At 34.4% G+C, this 18,579-nt stretch overlaps 1 protein-coding gene across 6 annotated transcripts in view; it reads right to left on the reverse strand.

Moving 5' to 3' along the window:
• LOC131684150 (ATP-binding cassette sub-family C member 4-like) overlaps positions 1–18,579 on the reverse strand; it is a 56,359-nt gene extending 37,780 nt beyond the window's left edge. For 2 of the 6 annotated variants that reach the window (XM_058966734.1, XM_058966733.1), the window contains exon 1: positions 18,133–18,579. The gene's annotated coding sequence lies outside the window, so the exon portion shown is untranslated. The remainder of the gene's footprint in view (positions 1–18,132) is intronic. The other 4 variants (XM_058966738.1, XM_058966737.1, XM_058966735.1 and 1 more) reach the window with 4 other exon arrangements.

Consider the following 18,579-nt stretch of genomic DNA (forward strand, 5'->3'; position numbering starts at 1 on the left):
AGCCGATTGTAAAAGGGAAGTTATTCGTGAGTTTTGATTTATCAGTAGATTGCTTATCTCGCCATGTGACTATCATTTAATGAAATTACCAATTGGTTTAACATGTTTTAAATAGATTACGCTACCGATTTATCAAGTACAGCCCGTAGAAGCATTGGAGTGAAATCGAATTACTGTTTTGGATGCAAACCATAATTTTGGTCCTAATCAGTAACATATCACCTACAAAAATATCATCTACAAACTACAGAAGATGAATTGCTTGTACGAGTTTAATCTATATAACCGGTTGTCGAAAATGATGTGCAGCTAGCTCTCGTAGCAACAATTTAGGCAATGGATAAGGTGAATGGGGTAATTTATGTTTTGTTGTGCGATTCTAGGCTGACGTAGGATACGCCATGTTTACACATACCATCACCGCAACTGGGACCGCCAGTGAAAAAACTCGATAAGAAAAGGAAAGTAACTAGTATGTCCCACTGCACGTATCTAAGGGCGGAGTTAAGCGGAGTAGTCGGAAAATAACCGGAGTTACGGTAATGATGGAAAAATATAAATACAGGCCCATGCGCAAGAAGGGGATTAGCCCCACCATCCATGTGAAAATTTTTGATGTGCTATGAAACGTTCACTAGGAAACATTTATCGCTTTTTGTAAAGTTTCTCGAATATTTTAAAAGTATTAATGTTTTCCTTTCATAAGTTTCGTTGATTAATAACATCTTTGTATCGAAAAGGGAAATTTTGCGATGTCATAATTCATCTTTACGACGTACAGAAAGAAAAAAGTGCGTGTGAAAGATATATAGGACTTTTATCGATTTTGAGGAAAATATTCAGAATTACCCATTAAACGACAAACATTGTAGAATTTTGTGTGTTTTTTGACAAAAATGTTGGTTTTACTACAAAATTTAGTGATTAGTTTAATCAAAGAGGAATGTTTACATTTATATATGCGCACAGATTTTTTTCAATTAATCAAAAATTTGCGGAAAAATTGTACCTTATTCAATTGTAAGATAACTAGTTTAATTAAAAAATAATCGTGATGGACAGAAGTTAAGCGTGTTCCGAATAAAATTTAGAATTTATCTTATCGAACATTTACTAATAGTAGCCTCATATAAACTCAAAAATACCCCGATTTTACGGTAAAATAATTTCGGAATAAAAAATTTCCTCGCATCTCACTCATCGTGGTTGTTGCAGTCTTTACGTGCGGGTACACTGGGACAGGGCTAAGGGCCCTGGAATTTTGAGGGCCCTCAACATAGGATGAATTAAAATCAGTCAAAAGGCTGCATTCCAAAAAATAGACGTACTCAACTCAAATTCTTTAGCGTGTAGGCAACATTGGATCAATAGCAGTTCGGAATCGCACATTGCACCTTATCCCATGTGTTCAAGACGTTGAAAGTGCATCAGATAAGCATGCCTCATGAGTTATGATAGAAAACGAGGCATTTTATGAACAGAATAGCATTGAACCGACTTAAACGTCAACCCAACCTTTCGATTCAAGTTTGAATTTGTTTTGAGCAAAAATAATGAAATGTTTTGTACAACAGGTATACGAAGCTCGAAAAACACCGATCAGGAGTGGCAACCAGAATACGAAGGCAAATCTTGATCAAGTTTGCACAAAAAGTGGAAAAAGATAATGTCGAAATTCGCTACAAAATTCTTGTTTGGCAAGCGATCCGCGGACGTAACCTGTATTCTGTTCTTCATCACGGCTGAGAGCGTGAACAGACACTATGTAGAAGCATAATGACTTCAGGACTGAATCTTGTGAACGTGTGATTGAAAGTGTCTACACTAGAGCTTCCATCCTGGGATTTTATTTCCCGGGAATCCTGGGATTTTCGGATTGCCTGGGATTTTTGAATCCCGGGAAATTCTGTTTCCTCATTCCCGAGATTCGGGAATGCTGGGATTATTTTTTATTTATTCCAAGGACTTACGTTCTGCAAAAGAAAATTCTGTGGAAATATTCCGACAAGTAAACATTTGCAGTGGGTACTAATTGCAACTTGTAGTTTTTCAACTGTTATATATCTTTGAACTCCACAAAATATAGATACATTGTGATTTTTTCAAGTATATATTCCAAACTTTCAAACAACTTTAATTGCTAAAGAATCATAACGTTTTCATACCAAAAAGAAAAAAAATTCCAACCGTTGCCCGAAGTATCCCCTTACAACAGCGTTAATGATGCGCACGATATATCCGCAACCGATGAACCGATTGATCTGATTTTTAAACAGTTCTTTCGTATTTTAATCTTCAATGAAATGGTTTAAAAATAAAAATTAGTAATAGAAATGGCGTTGATTTCTTTAAAAATCAATTAGTTTTGTTTCAAAAAAACAGGGATGCTTTGTAGAGATATCGTGGTGCAGACGCTATTTAAAATAAGGAAAGATTCTAGAATATCTGCAGAAATGTTTGCTAGGTTCACCGAATACATTTTTCGTCCAATGTGGTATACCAGATCTGTAATATAAATCTTATTGTGAAATGCGCACTTTTGCAAGCAGGCATATTGAAATGTTTTGATTTATGAAAAGAAGTAGGAGAACTGGGCCAATTCATAAGGGCTTATGAGCTATAGAACTGCAACGTGTCAACCGATTCAAAAATAAATGTTTTCCTGAAAGCCTACGCAATTACGCACATTTTTTTTCTAAGGCGACATTTTCCGATCTTTTACCGTATTGTGTATAAACGGTTCTGCGCAAAAGGTCCGAATTACCCCAACCCTGTTCTAGTTCTGACCACCCATTTCCAATCCATTTTTTCTAATAGAAATGAATTCCTATTTGATTTTCACTAAATTTCGTATTTGGAAATGAAAAGTTTTCTTTGATATATAAAACTTTGTAGTAGAGCTGGGCCAAATTTACCCAAAAAATAGGTGATGTGCTATATTGTCGAAATTTGTCAACCGATTTGCGAAAACTTTTGTTTCCCGGAAAGCTTGACCGACTGCGCACACTTTCCTTTCAAACGGTTTTTCGCGATCGCGTATCAGATCGTATGTATTGCAAAAGGTTCGAATTGGACAAACCCATGTTCTATTATTCACACACCGATTAAACGAAAGCAGTTAATAGTCTTGCCCAAAACAAGATATTACATAAAAGATATTATCCGGCAGATCCAAAATCACGATATTGCACTTGATTTAATTAATTGTTGTTGACAACTTTTTTTACATTTTAAGCGACATTCAATTAGCTAGAGATTACTGGGAAGAGAAAGTTATGAAAATTAAGAGCCATAGTACTCAAGTGAGAGCAAGGATGTGAAGTATACGGATCGGAAAACTAAAAGTGGCTGGGTCATTAGAACAGGTTTTAATATCTTACGGGCTTAATTTTTGTCTACGAATCACTCGAGCTCACCAGCATGTCTCTTGATAAAGACAGATTTGTTTCTCTTTACCGTGAGAACCTACAAGACCCGTAAGATATTAAAAGCTGTTCTAATGACCCTGCCACTTCTAGTTTTCCTATCTGTATACTTCACATCCTTACTCTCACTTGAATACTATGGCTCTAAATTTTCATAACTTTCCCTACCCAGTAATATCTAGCTAATTGAGTGTTGTTAAAATGCAAAAAAGAAAATGTGACTAACATAGCCAAATAAAAAAAAATTTAAAAAAAAGAAAAAAGTTGTTGCTAACAAAAATCTTGTTTTTCGGTTTACGCATTTTTCAAAGAGGCGCTCCTACATAACATTCACCCCTAGCGCACGCACACGAAAACTGAGAACCCCAACATTTTGTGAGCTACATGATAGCCATGAAAATGATATATACGTTTTTATAATATTACCATAGCTGGGCAACCCCAGCTGTTGCCCAGTCCGAATTGGCCCACTTCCCCTACAGAAGTGTAGCAGCTGTATTATTTCATTCAAGATCATCAAAAATGTGCCTTGTTGTAATTACTTGATCCCATTCCATCGAAATTCTCTGCAACGAATTTCTATTTTCAACAGTAGCTCCAGCAGCTGCGTTCAGTGTATCGTCTCAATCACAATCGTGATTAGCATTATTTAGGCTATGCATATATCCCAGAATAATCGTCCAAATGAAGTTGCTATTGTATAAACTGAGTGACGAGTTCTCAAATGGTTCAGTAATGTGTAGTAAACCAAATCAACATCTTTTGACAACTGTTTTAAGGGCAGATATACAAGCAATCAATCGGGTTTTGAAAACTTTTCAATTTATTCTTTTATTTTATAAAAAACAATTCACTTTTTTATTCTTCTTCTGGATTTCCCGAGAAATTTCTTATTAATGTCTGAATCCCGGGAAGCTTAAAACCGTTGGGAAATGGCAGCTCTAGTTTACACAAATCAGTCCTATCTTTACCCTATGTCATTTAGTTTTGGTGCGATTACTGGTTCTGACGTTTTCTACGAGTTTATTTACTTTTCTTAATTTTTCTCATTTTTAAATAAAAATGAGCGTTTGGTCAAGATTTTGGGCAAAACATAACAATCCTAAAAATTATATTTGAAATTAAAACCTGCTAACAACAAATGAAAATAAACTATTATTAGTTTAAATCGGATGGAAATTGTGAAAGTTATTCATTTTTTTGTAGAACAGGAATTTTTGAGTTTCTCTAGGTCAACTTATTGAATCGCCTCGATTCCAATTTTTTCTATGGCTTGTTTCACAATATATGAGAGATGCTTTGTCAGAATTCTGTTGAACAAGTAAATTGAAAAATTTTAATAGAATTTAATCTAAATCATTCGAGATTTCGGATAACAATTATTTCAGGCTCAGTGGAGTGATCACCATGTCATCAAAAAATTGGTGTCAAAAAATAGGCATAATATTTACATGTGTCATACAGAATCGTATATGTACAAAATACGTTGTAAACTGCACACACCACAACGTTCTGATACACATATCGAAAACTTATGACGGCGCAAAATGTTAAAAGCAGGCACTAGCTTCACGAATGATGACTTATTCGCCTATTTCGTCAACGTTTGTTCTACTAACAATTTATTTAACATATATTTAAATTATATTGGATTCACATTGGCTTCTACAATGAACCGATTTTACTGCACTGGTCCACAAAACTTTAATATACTACAATACATTGCGTTAAACATCTAAGTCCAATTACAAAATACTATTCGTTCTTCAAATAGTTCTGAATTTCAGATTTTGAGATTTTAAACCTGAAATAAGTCTTGTTCGCTTTCCTACATAGTTTCAAACAGAAATATTAGATGTCGTAGTAAGGAAAATAAATTAATAGTTTTACAAAGTACTAATATTATAATACTTGACATATGTAGTATCACATATATCTACGGGTTCGTATAGTTTGTATTAACATTGTACAAAGCTCAGTTGAGCTGCTAGCGTTTCAAAATATGAATTTTATGACATGTGTGGGTTTAGATTACAACAAATTGTGTATCATAAGAGTGTTATTTTATGTAATATACGTGTAAATATTACACACAGTATTGTATACCAATTATTTGATAACTTATAACTTCATTGAGCGTGAAATAATTGTCATCAGAAGTCAAGAATCGTTTGGCTAAACCAGGTCGAATATTAACCCGGATTAAATTCTCTCAAAATTCTTCATTTTATTTGTTTAACAGAGTTCTAACAGATAATCCCTCATATATTTTTAAACGGTTCAATAAGTTGACCCAGAGAAACTCAAAAATTCCCATTCTACAAAAAAATTAATAACTTTCAAAATTTCCATCCGATTTAAACTAACAAGTGCTTATTTTCATAGGTTATTAGTAGGGTTCAATTTCCCATAAAAATATAATTTTTAGGAATACTTCATCTTGCCCAAAATATTGACCAAACGCTAATTTTTCTTTAAAAACCGATTTAATCCACCTAGCAGTGAGATGAGACATTTCTTACACATTTCACCATTGGATTAGTTTGCAGAACTCACGAGAAGTAGGCACCCAATTAGAGGTGGGATGAAAACAGTTTCTAGTCTTGCACGAATAAAATCTCGAATAAACTAAATAAATTATAGAAATCAACAAAACGACCGAAATAAAAAAGTAAAGCAAAAAATGAAACAATAGGTTTTTAAATTCATAAAATGAGTATAAAAATTAATGGAAATCATTATAATTTTGATCCAAACACACGAATCAAATTAGATTAGGTTATTAGATAAAAATTAAGATTATATTTAGAAATAGTTATAAGATTAATAGAATAAATTGACTCATACTAACAAATTGAATGAAATAAAACGAATGACTGAACATGAAATGCATAAAATTAAAGATATGAATAAAATGAATCAGATAAATCAAATGAATCAAATGAATCAAATGAATCAAATAAATCAAATGAATCATATGAATCAAATGAATCACATGAATAAAATGAATTAAATGAATTAAATGAATCAAATTGATTTAATTCATCCAGTGAATACAATGAATCAAATTAATGAAATGGATCAAATGAATAAAAAGAATTGATGAACAAAACGAATAAAGTAAAAAATAAATGAAATGCATAAATAAAACAAACGAATCAAATAAACAAAATGAGCTGAAGTGATAAAATGAATAAAAAGATGAAAATGAGCAGAATTAAATGCATTGATTAAAATGAAAAATTGAACAACAGTAAAAAGTTATATATTAATATAAAGAAATAAATTGAATCGAATAAATTATTTGGATGAAATGATTAAAACTGAAAAAGTAGTCAGATTATTAAAATGAAGAAACTGAGCAAAATGAATAAACTGGAAAAAATTAATAAAATGCATACAATGAAAACAATGAATGATATGAGTAAAATGCACAAAAAGAGTAAACTGATCAGAGTGAATCCAAAGAATGAAACGAATAAAATAAGTAAAATGAACGCAGATGAACAAAACGAATAAAAAGATGCGGAATGAAATAATTAATTAAAATTAAATGGTCATATATTTGAAGCCAAACACATTTTTGAATAAAGAAAATGAATAAACCGGATTGTACGAATTTGAAAACCATTGCATCAGAAAGTTTTGAAATGTTTTTGAAAATCCCATCTTCTGAGAAAAGGCTAAATAATATGCAATGGACTTTCTAGGGCTTCCATCTTTTTTGGTTTTATTCTTTTTGTTTTCATGCTTCTTTACTTGACGAATTCAAAGTTTACTTTTTGGTCACATATTCCCGAAAACAGATTTATGTGCAGAACAGAGTTTACTGGTCCAGTATTTTAACGCGCAATTGAATATAGTAAAGTGAGACAAGGTCACATGTGCTTTCAAGCCCCTTGGACAGAGAACGACAGAGGGAGAATGCGATGCGTGAATGAGACAGGTAGATATTTCAAAGTTTTTATTTGAATTGAAGTAAATAGTGTGAAATGTCTAGGCTATGTCGATTGCATAAAAGCCGTGTTTGTATTGTTTCGTTCGGAATTCTCGTGCAGGAAATATGGATAAATAAGTCCTATACAGACCAATATAGTGAAAAAGAAATGGTTCAAACTACTCAGTATATCCAAATATGGACGACGATAAGCTAGAAGACACATTGTAGTTGCATCCCCCATCGAGAGTGGGTACTTTGGGGACTTCTTTTCCCGGATCTAATTTGTGGATATTTTTGGTCTTTGATCCGTTATTTTTCATGAAAGTTCGTACCAATACAACGAATGTGCAGCTGATACAACTCATGGTTCATTCGCCTGCGCAACGTTCCGTCTTCCATCTGCACGCCACCATAGATGGTACGCAACACCTTTCGTTCGAAAACTCCAAGGGCGTGTTGGTCCTCCACGAGCATAGTCCAGGTCTCGTGGCCGTAAGGGACCACCGATCTAATCAGCGACTTGAAGATAATTAACTTCGTGCGGCGGCGAATTTTGTTCGACCGGAGCGTCCTCTGGAGTAGGCACGATTTCCCGCTAAGATCCGTCTCTGAATTTCTCTGCTGTTATCATTGTCGTCGGTTGCCAGTGAACCCAAATACATGAATTCGTCGACCATCTCGATTTCGTCACCGTCAATCCGAACTCGGGTGGGAGGTTCACATTGTCGTCTCTAGAACCTCTTCCTCTCATGTATTTTGTCTTCAAAATCCTGGCTTCAGCTTTCAGTCTTTGAGCATATATTTCATTCAAAATTCAATAGAGATACGAATAGTTTAAATATCGCACGTGGAATGTCTCTTTTGAAAATTTCCTTCGTCAAACTTTCATATTACCTAGTTAAGCCAAATATTTTTTTGATATAGCCATGAATTTCCTTAATTATAGTGTAGATACAGGCTTTGAATACAATTGAATTAAAGTTGAGTTGATGTAGCAGCAGACAAAAATAGTTTTGTTTTCTCAAACCTTCGCAGTTACAATTTATAAATATTTCAGATTGGCAGAAGATCTTATCACACAACTTAGAAATGGATACAGAAATAGCTAGATAGATGCGATAGAAGAGAGACAGAGAGAGAAAGCGAGAGAGAGAGAGAGAGAGAGAGAGAGAGAGAGAGAGAGAGAGAGAGATGCGGGGGGCGTGTGAGGAATGGCAAATGATGGTTAATGCAGTGACATTATTTTTATAGGTATATTATCATGATATATTGATTATTACATTCTTATCATAAATAATGTAAGTAGTAATTTTTGCTCTATAACCAGTATAACCTAAATCTTGGAAAAGAGCTAAATTTTCGCTAGATTTTTGGGCTTCAAACATACAGTTGCTTTCGGTGACGCCACAAGTAGTAATTATATTAGAAATCTTTTATCTCACTACTAGGTGAATTACTTGTTGATCTGTGTGTTGATATACCATCCAACATTTACCTCATGATTGAACGCAATGCCTAATCCAAGGAATAAATACTGGAACTCACTGTTTCTTTATCAACACATTATTTTGTCTTTGAAGTGAACTTATATATTAATTTTTGAGAAATAGTTCATTTATTATAAAGGTAATTCACAAAATGTTCTCAACATCGAATTCCTTGAATCACGTAGATGTGTTTTCATACCCCGATATTCAAAATCGGTTTAGTTTTGCCCCTAAAACACCAGTAAAGCAATACTCTGTATGAAACAATCTCATTTTTAATTAGTGGAAATTGGTAAGCGAGGACTAAAAATACAAAATTTCTAATATCTCCGCCGCTCGTGCACGGATTAAGACAATCTATAGCTTGTTAGAAAGGTATTTTTACAAGCTTTCTATTTATGTGCAGTTTGTTGGACAATATTGTATTGTTCGAAAGTTATTTGCAAAAAACCTACTGTGTTTTGACAAAATCGCCCATATCTCAGAAAGTAAAGAACATATCGAAAATCAAAAATAATAGTGTCAAATGGCAACGTTAGGCCTTTCATTTGAAACTAATTTCATTAAGATCGGTTCAGCCATTGCTGAGATAATTACATGACATTTTGTACATACATACATACACACATACACACACACACACATACAGACATTGTCTCAATTTGTCGAGCTGAGTCGATTGGTATATGAGACTCGGCCCTCCGGGTTTCGGAAAAAGTTGTCAAAGTTTGAGCGAATCCTATACATTTCTTTTGTAAGAAATGTAAAAATTAAGAAAAAGTTTAACAAACTCGTAAATAACGTCAGAATCAGTAATCACACTAAAACGAAATGTTCAAACGACCGAAAGTGCATTCAATTGTCTTTAATTCACCATAATAATATTTTATATCGATGTACTACAACCGAAGATATTTGGATTTTACCGAACGCTTTTAAAGGTGAAATTCTTTTTATTACTGTAACTCGAAAACTGTTCTACTAATAAATGTTTTTTGGACTTCATTTTGGGATTCAGCACACAATTTCACATCAGAAATGGTGTTCAAATATTGAAGTTCCGATTTTTATTTTTATTTTGTAATCAATAAAAATAACTGCAGTCAGTGGAAAGCGTATAAATTGATATAAAAATCTTTGCTTCGTCCCTGAGAACCAGTATAACAACAAACATAACCTGCGAATAGTTTAATAATCGTGTTTGAAAGCAACGAAAACTCGAATCGAGTGCTTCGATTTTCACCTTACCATTAGAGCCAATGCGATACCAAATGTTGCTCCAATCAACGGTTTAAAAGTGGTAGGGTGATAATGGGAAGAACGCATTACCCGACTTCGAGAATTTAGTCATCACAACAACGCGATGTGATTCGCTATTTATTCCCTATGGGAGCCGCAATGATTTGGCATTTTCATTTTTTTTAGATTTTGTTTCAATACTGTCCTTGTATGCGATAATTCAAATTGCTATGTCACCATTGCCGAAGCCAATTCTGTTCCTAATGATGTATCCAGGTGTTATCTTATCGCTGTTTCATAACGTTATGTGAACACTCACTTCAAATAATAATTCGTAGATAATAGAATCGGTTCCTGTCGAGAGCCACGAAGAATTTCGGTTTCAAATAAAAAACAAATATTTTTATAAATGAGTTTTAGAGTATTTAATTTGTCAATCAATCAAGCGTGAATTATAGTTATATTTTTGTAAAACATCAAAAATAGCAACTCTTGTTCCATTCAAATATGACAAGTCATACTTTGCCATGCTATCCAAAACAGTTTGAAAACTTTTAATCTACAATTATAAGTTTATGTAAATCGGTTCATCCATTTAGTAGTGTTTCGCGCACTGCTAATTACTATTTCCAGAAACAAACGCAGATACTGTCGAAATACACTCAAAGTAAATATTATTGGAATGTAATTTTTAAAATCTGAATTGGCTGCTCCAAGCGACTCGGTAACCTGTTCCCAATCGGCGAAAAGTTCCGCTCAAAAGGTTTTATTTTTGAAAATACTTTTAATTAGAAAATATATTTGCAGCCACGCATTTTAAAATCATAAGCGGTGCAAATTATGTAAGCGCGAAAACAAATTTTTCTCTGAACTCGATGATACTTCCCTTACATATTGTTGGGAGACAATTTATGGTCCGTAAAGACAAAGGTTCGATTGACAAAACTGCCAGGTACGCGTACAGGTAGAAACCTAGTCAAAATCTTCCGGTTACCCAAAATTAACAGCAACAAGTGGCTTTCATCCAAATGACCTGTTGCTACATAGCCCACTGCTAGGTGCTGATTCTCCGGTCTAGGCCGCCTGGCATTATTATCTACTCTGTTCCCCACGACCAAAGATTCAAGAGCAAACATATATTTATATACTCACTAGCAAATTAAACATGTGCAATGACTTGCGGATTTAAAACGACAAAAACAGTTCATTAAACGTCCATATTTGCCTACGTATGCTGGCATTGTGTCGTTTCGTCACCGTTCAACGCGTGCGATGAGTGACTGGCCGAAGTCAGACAAAAATAACACCCTACCCCCCGATTGCAGATAATGTTATGTGTCCGCCAGATTAATCATTTCCAAGTTTTGCAATTGAAAACATGGAATATTTCACCACTGAATGCAATTAATGTAGGGGAGAGAGGGTAACGGTGGAACAGCAGGAACTGTCAAACATTAAATCATAATGCATGAACAGAATCGTCTTATTGAGGACCATCCATACTACGTCATTTATGGATGGTCCCTAATAAGACGATTCTGTTCATATATGAGGGAGTTTTGTATTTTGTGATGATGTGTGACGACAGGGGGGTAGGGGGTCATGTCATACTACGTAGCTTTTTTAAAGGGGAATAGAGGTTGACCTGATGTCACGACAACCTTACCCGTTTAATCTAACTAACATCGTTTTTTATTTCTTTTTTTTAATGTTTTTGTGGGAACAAGGGGGGGGGAGGGTTACCGGCAAGCTACGTAATTACCGGGGGGGGGGGAGGGGGGTTATTTAGAGTTTTGTGACGAAATGCTACGATGGGGGAGGGAGGGGGTGTTAAAATCATTAAAAAAATAAAATCATTGCGTCATTTATGGATGATCCCTTACCTCATATTTTATGATTTTGAATTCTTAACACGTGTTGCTATATTTTGGAAATTTTCTGATAACTCTAACTCTTTTAAGGGGCCATGCATAAATGACGTAGCGTTTTGGGGGGTAGGGAGGGTATACCAAATTTGTGACGAAGTGTGACGAGGGGGAGGGTAGGGTCAGAAGTTGTGCGACGTAGCATTAAGTTTAAAACCCATTGTTTAGAGAAAACAATTTAATGATCCTCCATTCCCAAGAGAAATAAATTTAAATTCAAACAAGTTACTTTTGATGCGGTTTTTCATGAAGCAAATTTTACGATTCGCGGAATTACAATTTCGCAAAAATAAGAAAAGATTTTGCATGCGGATTTAATTTGCTACATTAGTTAGTTAATGTTGCTATTTAGTAGACTTAGTTTGGAAGCTGAATTGAATTTTCACTTCGGATTCAACCAAACAAAATTTAGTAATTTAGATTAATTATTGGCAGTTGCAGGATTGTGAACTGAGAGAACTTCTCTTCATGCTACCCTTGACATATAAAATTCAAAACAAAACTATCAACACTATACTTGTCGTGAAATGAGCTTATTTTGTACGCAATTTGCCGTTATAATGAAAATGTTGAAAAAATTCGTCAAACATTTTGAAAGGACATGTATTTAAAATAATTGAAAAACATATGTAATTTTTTTTTCATCCCATGGCCGCTTTGCATGGGACGAGGGAGAGGGGGTAGGTATATGCTACGTTATTTACGAGGGGGAGGTTAGAATTGAGTGACGAAATGCTACGAGGGGGAGGGAGGGGTCAAAAATCGCTGAAAAAAAGCTACGTCATTTGTGTACAGCCCCTTAATGGACATTTGTTTGTTTCGAAATAGGCAGAGTAAATTTGCAATGAAAAACATTATTCCATTTTTATATGTTACCTCGGTTAGTTGATTGAAAAATTTGTTTAGTCTATTGCTATTTATAGCAAATTTTATGCTCAACATTTTTTTGTCATGGAACTCTGTAATTTTTGTTAATAGACCCATTGGCTAACTGTGAATCGATGACGTATGGGGAACAGTGATTTTATTTTTGGTTTTCTGATCTATCCTAAAAAGTTAATGGGATCCGATTTTCCACAATAAATATCTAGTGCAAAATTTGTCAATTTGGGCAAGTTTTGCCGAAATTATCCCTTTTTTAAGGATTGCAGATTAAATACGTATATTGTGATCCGATGTTACGCGATGATACAGTTATTTTCTACCAGCTGCAAAAATATATGGATAAGTTACCAACAGAGTTGAACTATGTATCACTTTCGGCTACGCAAATCATAAAAATTAAATCGTAGAAAAATGTGTTTCACAGCTATCCCATCTCTGCAGATCAGTTTAAGAAAAATAAACTCTTATGGCGCAATTTTGTGTTTAAGACCTTCATTTAATTTTCAGGAGCAATCTCGTGGAATGGCCTGAAGACTTAAGTTGTACAAAAAAATTCGTTTTGATTTTAGCTATTTAAAAAAGTTTTCAATGCGTGTGAGCAAAATAACTGTCGTTTTTAAATGCCGGCAGCAAGTAGCAACTTTCCGCTAGCCGACGCTACGATCGGTCAGCAGACTTCCAGCAATTGGTATATATACATTGTGTGCAAACTTGAATACAATGGTTTGTCCTGTATGTAATATGGAGTGCGACGGTGATGGTTTGTAGCGTATTTGTATTCTAATGTTTACACAGGTTGTCAAGAAAGAATTGTTCCAGTTTATATCTCTCTCCTCTTTAATATTAGTTACAATAAATTGTATACGAATTGAGAGTTGGTGTTTTAAAACAACATTACGAAAACCATCTCAAAATTATCGTAGTGACGTGTTGAAACTATGCCACGATTTTCACAAAAAACGGAAAAATGATTTTTTCCTTTAAGGGTTATTATATTTCTTTGGTAAAACATGAAAGTGAATATATATTTCGTTATTCAAAATCTCAATGAGCTTTCAATTTACTCTCACTGATAGGAGAAATAGTTTTCTGTTTGATGTCAAAGGACAATTTCTCCATTTTGATCTTTTCATCGTTTAAACGGCCAAAACGATAACAACGTGAATAAGCATTTTCCGAACGTCCCATCATGTTTAGCTTTCAATTTATTATCAGACTCGGCTCGGGAATACAACTTCCAGTAAATGTTAGGTGATGTTTTGTCTCGAAAGTTGAATAATTTAGGAAAAAGACGTTTTCTGTAAAGTTATAATGATATTAGTACCGCCAACTTTCCCCATGTGCGTCACCGCCAACTTACCCGAACCGCATATTTTATAAAAAAGAAATAAAATTAATATTGTGCATGGATAGGTGTAATATCTATACGGATACTGAAAGCTCTTTTCACGCACTATCGAAAAATATAATCATTCGGGGAATAGATTGAAAACCACCTTAAATAACACAAAATGTTTAAAATTAAGAAAATTTTGCAAAGTATGCTCAAAAACACGATATCGCCCACAGCTTCTGCAAAACAAATTGTTCTGCAACAAAAACACATTGAATAATGCGTTTCACATTACTTGAGGTTCACAACGAGAGACAGCACTTTATGTATAACTAGCTAATACACGTCGCGCGTTGCTGCGACTTTTAACGAAATAGAAGGAAAACACAATTTGTTCCGAAGCGCCATCTGGCGGGCAGACAATCCCCAACCAATAGCATACAAATACGCTCCATAAAAAATGCCTACTATGTACAATTTTTTACTGCAATCGGTTAAGCCGTTTGGGAGTCTTTAAATCATATGCATACAAACATTGACTTTTATATACAGTGTGTCCCACATTTATACGTTCACCCCGTTTTTTAAGGATAACTTTTTTTTCTTTCGAGCAAACTGCACCAAATTTTCACTGTTTGTTTTAAAACTTAATCAACGAAATTTGGAAGCTCTGATAGTTTCGTTCGTTTGTTATGGCAGTTTAAGACAAAAAAAGTGGTGTCCCACATTTATACGTTCACCCTACTATTTTTTGGATAACTTTTTTTCTATTCACAAAAACTGCTCCAGATTTTCAGCGTTTATTTTAAAACACATTTAACGATTTTTCTCGAAGTTTGGAAACCTTGGTGCATCTTGCTCGTTTGTTATGGCAATTTAAGTGAAAAATTTGTCCCTTATATACCCGTTCACCCTATTTTCTCAGAATAACGTTTTTTCATGGCAACTTATTGCGCCAAATTTTCAAAGTTTATTTTAAAGCCCAATTTACGATGTTTCTTAAAATTTCGAAGCTTTGGTGCATTTCGTTCGTTTATTATAGCAGTTTAAATGAAAAAAATTGTTCCTGCATTTATACGTTCACTAAGAAAAAATAAAGTTGTTCCCAAAAAAATGCTTTACTCAAGTAAATATCCGGTATTAATCAACACTACGTTTATCAGTCAATCGAATTCCCATCATTTTCGAATACAAGTTTTCTTCACTTTGACATTTAATTATTACGATTTTCTATATTTCTTGCTCTGAGCTTGTTTTAGAATGATTTGATTGCTTTCTTGAACATTGCAGCTGACGATTACTTCTTTGCGTTGTCATACATATCGGAGGTCATTCAAATATCGATTTCTCCGGACGTTATCCCGATTGAAAATGTTTCGAGTATGATGGTTCGTGATGTATATGACAACGCGAAGCAGTATTCGTCAGTTGCAAAGTTCAAGAAAGCAATCAAATCATTCTAAACCAAGCTCAGAGCAAGAAATATAGAAAATAGTAATAATTAAATGCCGAAGCAAATAAAACTTGTATTTAAAAATGATGGGAATTCGATTGACTACTACATGAAGTGTTAACAATTACTGGATAATTACTTAAATAAAGCATTTTTTAGGAAAAACTATATTTTTTCTTAGTGAATGTATAAATTCCGGAACAACTTTTTTCACTTTAACTGCTATAACAAACGAACGAAATGCACCAAAGCTTCGAAATTTTCAAAAACATCGTAAATTAAGCTTTAAAATAAACTTTGGTGCAGTATGTTTCAATGAAAAAAAAAACGTTATTCTGCGAAAATAGGGTGAACGGATATATAAGGGACACATTTTCCACATAAATTACCATAACAAACAAACAAGATGCACCAGGGTATCCAAACTTCGAGAAAAATCGTTGAATAAGTTTTAATTTATGGAAATGAATCTGCTGAAAATCTGGAGCAGGTTTTGTGAATTGAAAAAAAGTTTTCCAAAAAATAGTAGGGTGAACGCATAAATGTGGGACACCACTTTTTCACTTAAACTGCCATAACAAACGAACCAATCGCACCAGAGCTTCCAAATTTCGAGAAACATCGTTGATAAAGTTTCAAAACAAACACTGAAAATTTGGTGCAGTTTGGTCGAAAGAAAAAAAAGTTATCCTGAAAAAACGAAGTGAACGTATAAATGTGGGACACACTGTATATAGTTTTTTGAGTTTTATTCAAAGAGCGGCAATTCTAATTGAATTTTTATGTTTTTATACAAGTTATAAGTTGATCTTTGCATTCATTCTCTAAAGTGGCAAAAAATCACCAAACTAAGCATCATATATAATATCATTCACTTATCAAGAACATATATTTACATTACATGTAGATTGAAAAGTGCGGTAATTTTGCGCGTTGAATGCATATTTTATACGTCCTAATATACCGCGTCGAAACCTATAGGGGAAGATGGGGTAAAACGCACCCCCGGGGCAAAATGCTCCCCTTCCTTATATTGAAAATTGCTGAAAATTTCTAGAAAAGGGTAACACCTGCCGGAAGTCCGTCATAGAAAACATACACTGTTAAAGTTTGATAACAGTAAATCACTAACGTGCCGAGAAATAAACAAAAAACAATAACGTACTCTTCTCATGTAATTATTGTGGCTCGTGCAACAAGGATTTGCAGCTCTTATAATTGCTGTTTTACTATTATATCAGTGCATTCCAGTTCTATTTATACCGTTGTTCATTATTCTGCCGCACTTTATATGAAAAATCTAAATTCACTTTTAGCTAAAAAAAATCTAAATTCACTTTTAGCTAAATTTATATCTAAAATTTTTTTAGCTAAATTTATATCTAAAAAAATCTAAATTCACTTTTAGCTAAATTTATATCTTTAGTTCATCGGGGGGCAAAATGCCCTCTTCTTGGATTCTACTGATTTCTTAATCGAAATCGTTCTGAAGACCTACTAAGTACATAAACTAAGGCTATTTAATGGCACGCTTTTGCGAAATCTCGACAGAAAACAAAACTACTTGCTTGTTCACCGAGCATTCTGCCCCGTTGTTGTAGTGCATTATTCCCCGTTGTTGTGGTGCATTTTACTGCCGCACAGGTGCGTATTGCCCCGCTTATTTTTCAAAGAGTAACTTTCAATGATTTTGAAGAATTGAATATTTTTCATGTTTTGAATATTTTACAAAGCGTTATGATTACAGAGGAAAACGTTGGCTAGACGATATCATTAATTAAATTCGCCCAATGTAATGTTCTATTAGCTGAGTTATGATCATATTTCCTTGGGGGGTGCGTTTTATCCCATCTTCCCCTATACACTGAGATGTGGCGGCAAAATCCATCGAACCAGACAGTTATCAACGCAATTGCAGTATTGAGTATCAGCTGCATTTATTCACGAACATTTTTATGCATCCACACGAATGATAACATATCTAGAATGCGATTACGATTACATTACGATATGTCGCCGATGACACACTTTGCTTTAGCAATTTATTTTTAAGTCATGCGAAGGCCGGTCGGATTATTGTGGCGAAGTCCTCATTCCATTTTTGGGCGATAATCCTACCTAAAATAAAATTCGTAGGTACACAGATTACAAGCGTAATGAATGGAGAACAACGGGAGTAAGAACATGTCATTTTTTTTAAAGCAGCCGTACCCCAATCTGCCGTGTCGTGATTGGCGAATGGTATTCGCATGTAAACAAAGCGATCAAACGCTGCGATAAGATATTGCCCGAAAACGAGCAACAGCTAACTTGCATCACTTCGCATTCAACTGTCGATCAGATAGAAATGAAAACCTTCGTTAAAATTGAGCATTCATCAGTATGCCCGCAAAGCCTTCCATCCATCGCTTCCTCTCGTTCATGAGTGTTATTTCAGGACATCACCTCCACTACAATAACTATTACATCTTCGTCACAGATTGCACTTGCCATCGTAAAATTTTCTTCTTATTTTGTGTAAAGCCGCCAAGTTCTGCCAGCGGTGGCACAGCTGTGTAGCTATATTGACAGCAGATCACAAAATTTTAACTTTACAGTAAACAAAACCCTTCCATAATAAAACAATCACTTCAGCCAATCGTAAGGAATCAAACCATCCATCGAAACTATTGCAAATTGAAACAAACAAAGCACTCACACGCCAAAAAAATGACAGTCACTGATTAGCTATAAAACATCGGAATAAAATACCAATGCTTTCGATGCGCATAACCCCAAAAAACTGAGCTCAACTACACCACACTACCGTCAAAATCGTGAGCAAATTAATCCGCCATGCCTCAGTGTGAGCGATCGAACGCACCTCACTGAACGCCACCCGAGTACTGAATG

The sequence above is a fragment of the Topomyia yanbarensis genome, chromosome 2 (assembly GCF_030247195.1).
Source record: "Topomyia yanbarensis strain Yona2022 chromosome 2, ASM3024719v1, whole genome shotgun sequence".
Lineage (NCBI taxonomy): Eukaryota > Metazoa > Arthropoda > Insecta > Diptera > Culicidae > Topomyia > Topomyia yanbarensis.